The sequence below is a fragment of the Oratosquilla oratoria genome, unplaced genomic scaffold (assembly GCF_046742065.1).
Source record: "Oratosquilla oratoria isolate Oo_2021 unplaced genomic scaffold, ASM4674206v1 SCAFFOLD70, whole genome shotgun sequence".
Classification (NCBI taxonomy): Eukaryota; Metazoa; Arthropoda; class Malacostraca; order Stomatopoda; family Squillidae; genus Oratosquilla; species Oratosquilla oratoria.
In genome coordinates this window covers 545001-552500 of record NW_027467734.1, presented here as the reverse complement: position 1 = coordinate 552500, position 7500 = coordinate 545001, and positions in this window count along the sequence as shown.

Genomic DNA, 7500 nt, shown 5'->3' with positions numbered 1-7500 from the left:
CGGAGAGACCGTGGGGACTGGCGCCGGCGTGTTAGTGAAGCAAAGCGCTCCCTGTCGTATGCCCCAAATTGATGACATATATATATATATATATATATATATATATATATATATATATATATATATATATATATGCAAACTGAGTCAAACATCACAGCATTATCACAATTATTAATTTTCTTTCTAATGTTGATAATTGTGATAATGCTGTGGTGCTTAACTCAGTTTGCATTAAAGAGAATCTGCGCCCTAAGTATACGATATATATATATATATATACATTATATATGTTTATATATATATATGTATATATATACATATATATATATATATATATATGTGTGTGTGTACATATATATATACATATGTATATATATATATTTATACATATATATATATATATATGTGTGTGTGTGTGTGTGTGTGTGTGTGTGTGTGTGTGTGTGTGCAAATATATATGCATGTATGGATGCATGGATGTGCATATGTGTATGTGTGCACATATATACATGCATGTATGCACATTGAGTTGAACACGACAGCTTAGGGAGGCTGAAGAAATTAAAGATTTCCAATATCCTCTTTTCCTTCGCTCATCCTCCCGAGGCAGGGTCTATAGTCAGGAAGATTGAGAATATCAGGAAGAAAATTAATAACTGCTCTGCATATCTGTCTTGGTTGTTCCCTGTATCGAGTTTCAACCCAAGGGATAGAATTTCTAAAGAAGACATGCTATGGGCTATACGATAAATAGGTTAAGAAATTAACAATTCAAGTCTAAGAAAATATGCAGCTTTGATATCCTTTCACTCTTTACAAATGTCCCAATAGATGGAGTACTAGTTGTAGTTAGAGAAATAGTAGACAATATAGATGACGAAGAGCTACTCATCCTAATGTCAGATTACACACAGATAGTTTCCTTGTGGATTAATTTCGACTCCTTTATGTTTAACTAGGACAACATTATGGCCTACCTATGGACCCTCCTTTCAGCGCAGCTGTAGAGTGTCTCTTTTTTTAAACAGTAGAAAAAGACTGTTTACAAAAAAAAAAATATGTAGAAGACATACTTCTCATAGCTTAACTTTTGCAGACAACAATAAAAAAATCACGGGCCAAAAATTTACAGAAAACAAACTAAAAAGGAAAGAGGATTACATTTATTTTCAGGACATGGTGAGAAAACAAAATAAAGTATCATCAATGGGATATTTCTTACGTGCGTGTAGGATCTACAACAGAGATCGTGAAAGACAAAATGTATTCACACTTGATACACACACCACAAACACACACACACACACACACACACACACACACACACACACACACACACATATATATAAATATATATATGTATGTATGTATTCCCCCGAAGATGTGAAAATCACGAAAGCGCTTGGGAATTATAGTTTCTCTTCCGGTTTCCTCTGTGGTTATCGGCAATATGTATGTATGTGTGTGTATATGTATATGCATCAGAAAATGATCTCTGAAAGATACCTGGCAGAACGAAGATCTTTGGTTTACAATTTCTTTCCTGCATTTTCTCGATGTTCGTCTTATTACTTGGAGGAATTCCACCAATTGTCTCAAGAAGACGTTGTTTTTCCTCGCGTTGGAGCCTGAGGACCGTTAATTCATTTAAAAGAAATATATCATGGACCATCTTTTTGAGTAATAATAGAAAAAGTTAAATATGAAACGTTTTTGTTTGAAATATATATTTCACAAACAAAAGGTTATGATATATAAACATTGTAGAAAGCAAACTATATTTGGTTTCTTACAAATTTTATTTGAAAAAATTACATAAATAGTTGATAGCTATCATTCTGCTGCTTCGAGAAATTACATGAATAGTTGATGCCTAGAATTCTGGTGTCAAGTCTATTTGTAACAAATAGAATTTTGAGATCATATAAGACTATCAAAGAATATCTATATATTTGTTAAACAGAAATGATACAATAAAAAAGATGGCAATGATTTACATTGATAGCATTTTCTTGCATTTTCAATCATTTTACGGAAATATACATTAATCTTCACTTCAATTTTAGATATACTGTAGGTTGTATTCCGTGGGACATCAAGAAGCCATTTTGGGTCACCTTTTGAGAAGCATGTCTTAAGACATGATGCGCCCTTGTCAGAGAATATAACAATACGTGTACGGGTATTTATATGGTCGTCTTCAACAGTGTATCATAAACTAGGGTGTACCCCCTCCCCCCTAAGAGAAGTTTGAGGAGAATACAAAGGCGGGCGTCAAGTCATTCCAAGAACAAGTATTTACCGTTAATCCGTGCAAAGTATAATTCTATCAGTCAACCAAATCCATTTTCTATTAAGTTAGCTCTCTATTTATATTACAAATAGAAGACAACACATGACTTTATATTAAGAAGATTGAAATGGACAGGACATGTTACAAGGATGCAAGAAGATAGATGGCCAAAGAAAGTGCTCAATAGTGGAGTGCGTGGAAGACGACCACTTGGACGACTTAGAAAAGACTGGAGGAGATGCGTTGAAGAAGATGTGCAGATATGCAGAACAGAACCAAGAGAATGGAAGGAGGAGGTGGCACAGGACAGAAAGACATGGCGAGACGTTTCAAAAGCTGTTATGGATCACCAAGAGGCCCGAAGAACAGCGGAGAAAAAGTAAAAGAGTATGTATGTATGTGTATATATATATATTATATATATATATATATATATATATATATATATATATATATATATATATATATATATATCGCAGTAATTCACAAGGCACACGTGAAAATAATATGCAGAAAAAACGACTGGGAAATAAGAAGCTTTAGTCCAAACGTTTTCATCTATTTAAGACATTATTAAGGAATACACAGATACCTATCTGTGTATTCCTTGATAATGTCTTAAATAGACGAAAACGTTCGGACTAAGCTTCTTATTTCCCAGTGGTTTTTTCTGCACACACACACACACACACACACACACACACACACACACACACACACACACACACACACACACACACACACACACACACACACACACACACACACATATATATATATATATATATATATATATATATAGATATATATATATATATATATATAACGGGAGGGATACGGTTCTTCTGGAATAAAAAAGGAGTCATATAAGATTAGTTTAGGAACCAATGGTCTTCAATGAAACACATTTTTCGTTCGTCTTTCTATTTGTTCAGTCTGAAGAAATTATCATTTCATGAAATGGATGCCTGGGTATCGTATATGGAACGGGGGTATATTAGACATCTGTAGGATGAAATTTTAGTGGTAATTCTTGTGGAGCGTGTCTGTTGAAGGAACTATCTAGGACAGTGGATCCTAAGCTAGGGTAGCGTAAGGAAAATACATGGGGCGTGTGAATTCATCTGCCCAAAAAATAATTTTTTGATAAGAATAATGAAATAATTCTAACAAATATTTGTCATTACATTTGTGCAAAATATAATTCTCTCAGTCACCCCAACTCATTTTTCATATGATACCGTATATAATTATATATAAGATGTAACTGTATGTAATATATGTGATATATGATTATATATAATATATATAATGTATGATTACTTATGATATATAATTTCATATAAATAGGAAAAAGGTGGAGGTCTACTGGAAGCAAAACAGGGGATGTTATATAAAATAGTCTGGGAACCACTATGGGAACCCTCTCTTCTTATATTATAAGAGGAGAAGGCTCCTGCCTGAACTTTCTTGCAGGAGCTTGAAGGTCTTCTGCTTGTTTGTTAAAGTTGGGCAATATTTCCTCGACGAAAATGGCCTCCAGCTCACAACTTCCCCCCCGAGTTAGATTTTTTAAAATCTATTTTTGTTTTAGTGGTTCTTAATTGGCCCACATGGTAAATGGTAAGGAGAGGAACATTCTCAGTTTCGTGGTTAACATACACACATACACACACACAATATATATATGTGTGTGTGCGTGTGTGTGTGTGTGTGTGTGTGTGTGTATACATATATATATATATATATATATATATATATATATATATTCACTAAGGGATAGGTTACACAATATTCATTAGTAAATGTATATTTGTACATAACGCGCTCATCTTGAGTCATTTCTTACTTTTGAATAGTTATTCCTCAGAAATGAATTGAAAGTCTTCTTATTTTGGTAAAACCTAATGAGCATAACCTCAGCATTCTTCTGGACAGGTTTAATGTTGTGTATTGTTCCCTGAATTGCCTTCTTTACTTATATGCCTTCATGGCCACAACGGATGTCCTCAGAAATATAAAGACTCCACCATTTCTACCCATTGAAGGAGATACCTTACCCACGTGGCAAAATATCCATAAAGAGTTGGAGAGAGTATCACAAGTCTGTGATTTTTTCTTCAACCAAAGGGTCACTCCAAAGTAACGATAAACCTCTAAGAACGTTGACACCAAGGCCCATGTAGGACCTTGGTTGACACAAACGTGTGTGTATGTGTGCGTGCGTGTGTATGTGTGTGTATTCACCTAGTTGTATTTTACGGGAAGGGGAGCTATGCTCGTGATGTCCCGTCTTCATATCTCATTTTATCTACTGTTTTTAAATTCGTGTGTTTTTGCACACACCACTTTCTCATCTAACTTGTTCCAAATGTGTGTGTGTGTGTGTGTGTGTGTGTGTGTGTGTGTGTGTGTGTGTGTGTGTGTGTGTGTGTGTGTGTGTGTTCGTGCGTGCGTGTATGTCTACTGCAAGGTCAATCAAGAACCACGAAAGCAAAAATAAATTCAACTTTTCTAACTCGGGAGGAAGTTGTGAGATGGAGCCCATTTCTACCGAGGATATGTCGCCCAACTTAAACAAACAAGCAGAAGATCTTCAGGCTCTTCCCACCTGCCTATCCCCTGTGGGACAATACAGCCTCTGTACCTTACCACCCTGGCTTAATATAGCTTCATAAGGCTGTATGCATGTATGAATTGTCGAGGATATTGGAATAGTTGTGGTAGTTAATGTAGTTTGAATCCAGAGTAACCAACTCAATCGTACTAAACATCAAACACTGGTATACTGCACCTTTGGTATTTTCCATTGCAGGGAGGGCTTGGGAAGCCATGGAAGTGCGTTTTGAGCTAACAGGTCCCGGGGATAGAACCCGGGACTCCCGCTTTAGAGTCAGCAACGCTATCAACCTAATTCAACAAACAAATAAACGAATAGATAAAACACTTTGAAGACTAAAGTAACCACGTCAATTCACGATAGAGCTTAAAGACCCAAAATCACGATCAATCAGATGTAAGGAAGTTTCCAAAAAAAGAAACAATTTCTTTTTATTTCGTTTCTTGGTTTTGTGCGTTTCACATGACTTGTAACTTTACAGCGTTGCGTCCAAAGAATCTCCAATATATCCCCATTATACCACAACCACATATGACATCTTATTACACATCTTATAATATATTTTCTTTCATCATCTTAAGATGCATGATGACATGAAGACAACACTTTCGAAACGAGATGACTATGTGAATACCTATTCACATGTTTTGATGTACTCTGACAAGGATATATGATGTTTTACGAAACGATGATCAGATAACTTTATGGATGGGGATGACAGGTGGTAATGGACATGGAACTGCCTAGTGTAGGCCTTATGGTCTCTTGTAGTCTCCATCCTTATCTTCTTATGGATGTGTCAAGGTATGAGGAAGATTAGATATTGGAAAAATACAATAAATGAATAAATATATAAATGAGTAGGAAAATAAATAAGTAAAAATAAAAATAAATAAGAAAAAATAACAAGAAAATAAATAAATAAATAGATAAGGCCAAAACACGTAACTTTTCAACCATATATACTTCTAAGTAAAAAGCATATATATTCATACACATATACATATATGCATACATACATATGGTATAATATACAGGGTGTCTCAAAGAACTGTGTGAGGACTTTTCAATTTTCTGTTTAATATTTGTGATTTTGGTGAGAAAGATTAATTCGACTTAGGAAAATCTTTTCAACTTTAGTTGTCTTTTGTGGCCAATAACAAGGCAAACACGCTGGCTTTAGAACCGATACAAAATGGTAGGCTGGCCAGTATCCCTCTCTTTCTCTCTCTTTGTCTGTCTCTCTCTGTTTCTCTCTCTCTCTATCTATCTACCTATCTATCTCCCTTTCTCTCTCTCTCTCTCTCTCTTGCTCTCCTTTTCTCTCTCTCCTCCCTCCCTTTCTCTCTTTTTCTTTCTCTCTCCCTGCCTTCCTCCCTCCCTCCCTTTCTCCAATTCTCCATTTCTATCTTCCTCCATTCTTCCCTCTCTTCCTCCCTCTCTCTCTCTCTCTCTCTCCCTCTCTCTCTCTCTCTCTCTCTCTCTCTCTCTCTCTCTCTCTCTCTCTCTCTCTTTCTCTCTCTCCTTCTCACTCACTCAACAAAGCTCTTCGTCAGTGTTTGCTCTCAACAGAGGCCAAGTGATTTCACTCAATTGGGGGACAACTTTGGAAAACGAAACCACGTATGTGTACGCTTGCATCACACACACACGTACACAAATATATATAGCCCCATAAAGAATGTATATACACATACATATATATATATATATATATATATATATATACATATATATGCATATACATATATGCATATACATATATATATGTATGTATACATATATATATATATATATATGTATATACTATGTATATATATACATTATATATATATATATAATATATATGTATACATATATATACATATATATATATATATTTATATTATATATATATATATATATATATATACAGTATATATATATATATATATATATTTATATATATACATATTTATATACATATATAAACATATATGAAAATATATATATATATATATATGTATATATTTACATAAATATATATATATATATATATATATATATATATATAGATATATATATATATATATATATATATATGCAAGGGTAGTGGGTTAGGGGTTGGAGATGGTCAAAGAAAATGGAGAAAAGTGGGAAATAAGCCAGTTGTTGTTTGCTGACGGCACTGCGCTTGTAGTAGGATCAGAGGAGGGATTGAGGAAGTTAGTGACAGAGTTTGAGAAGGTGTATGAAAGAAGGAAGCTGAAGATAAATGTGGGCAAAAGTAAGGTGATGAGATGTACAAGGGGAGAGAGTGACAGCAGGCTGGAAGTGAGCATTAAGGGTGAGAGACTGGAGGAAGTGGATAGTTTTATATACTTGGGTGAGAATGTGGCAGGAAAGGGAGGAGTGGGGGTGGAGGTAGAATGTAGATTGAGAGAGGCGAGTAAATGCCTTGGTGGATTAAAAAGTGTAATGAGAAATAGACATCTGGGAATGGATGCTAAGATGAGATTATATGAAGGAGTGATTGTGCCGACAGCACTGCACGGGGCAGAAACATGGAACATAAGGGAGGAAAAGAGAAGAAGTTTAAATGTGTTTG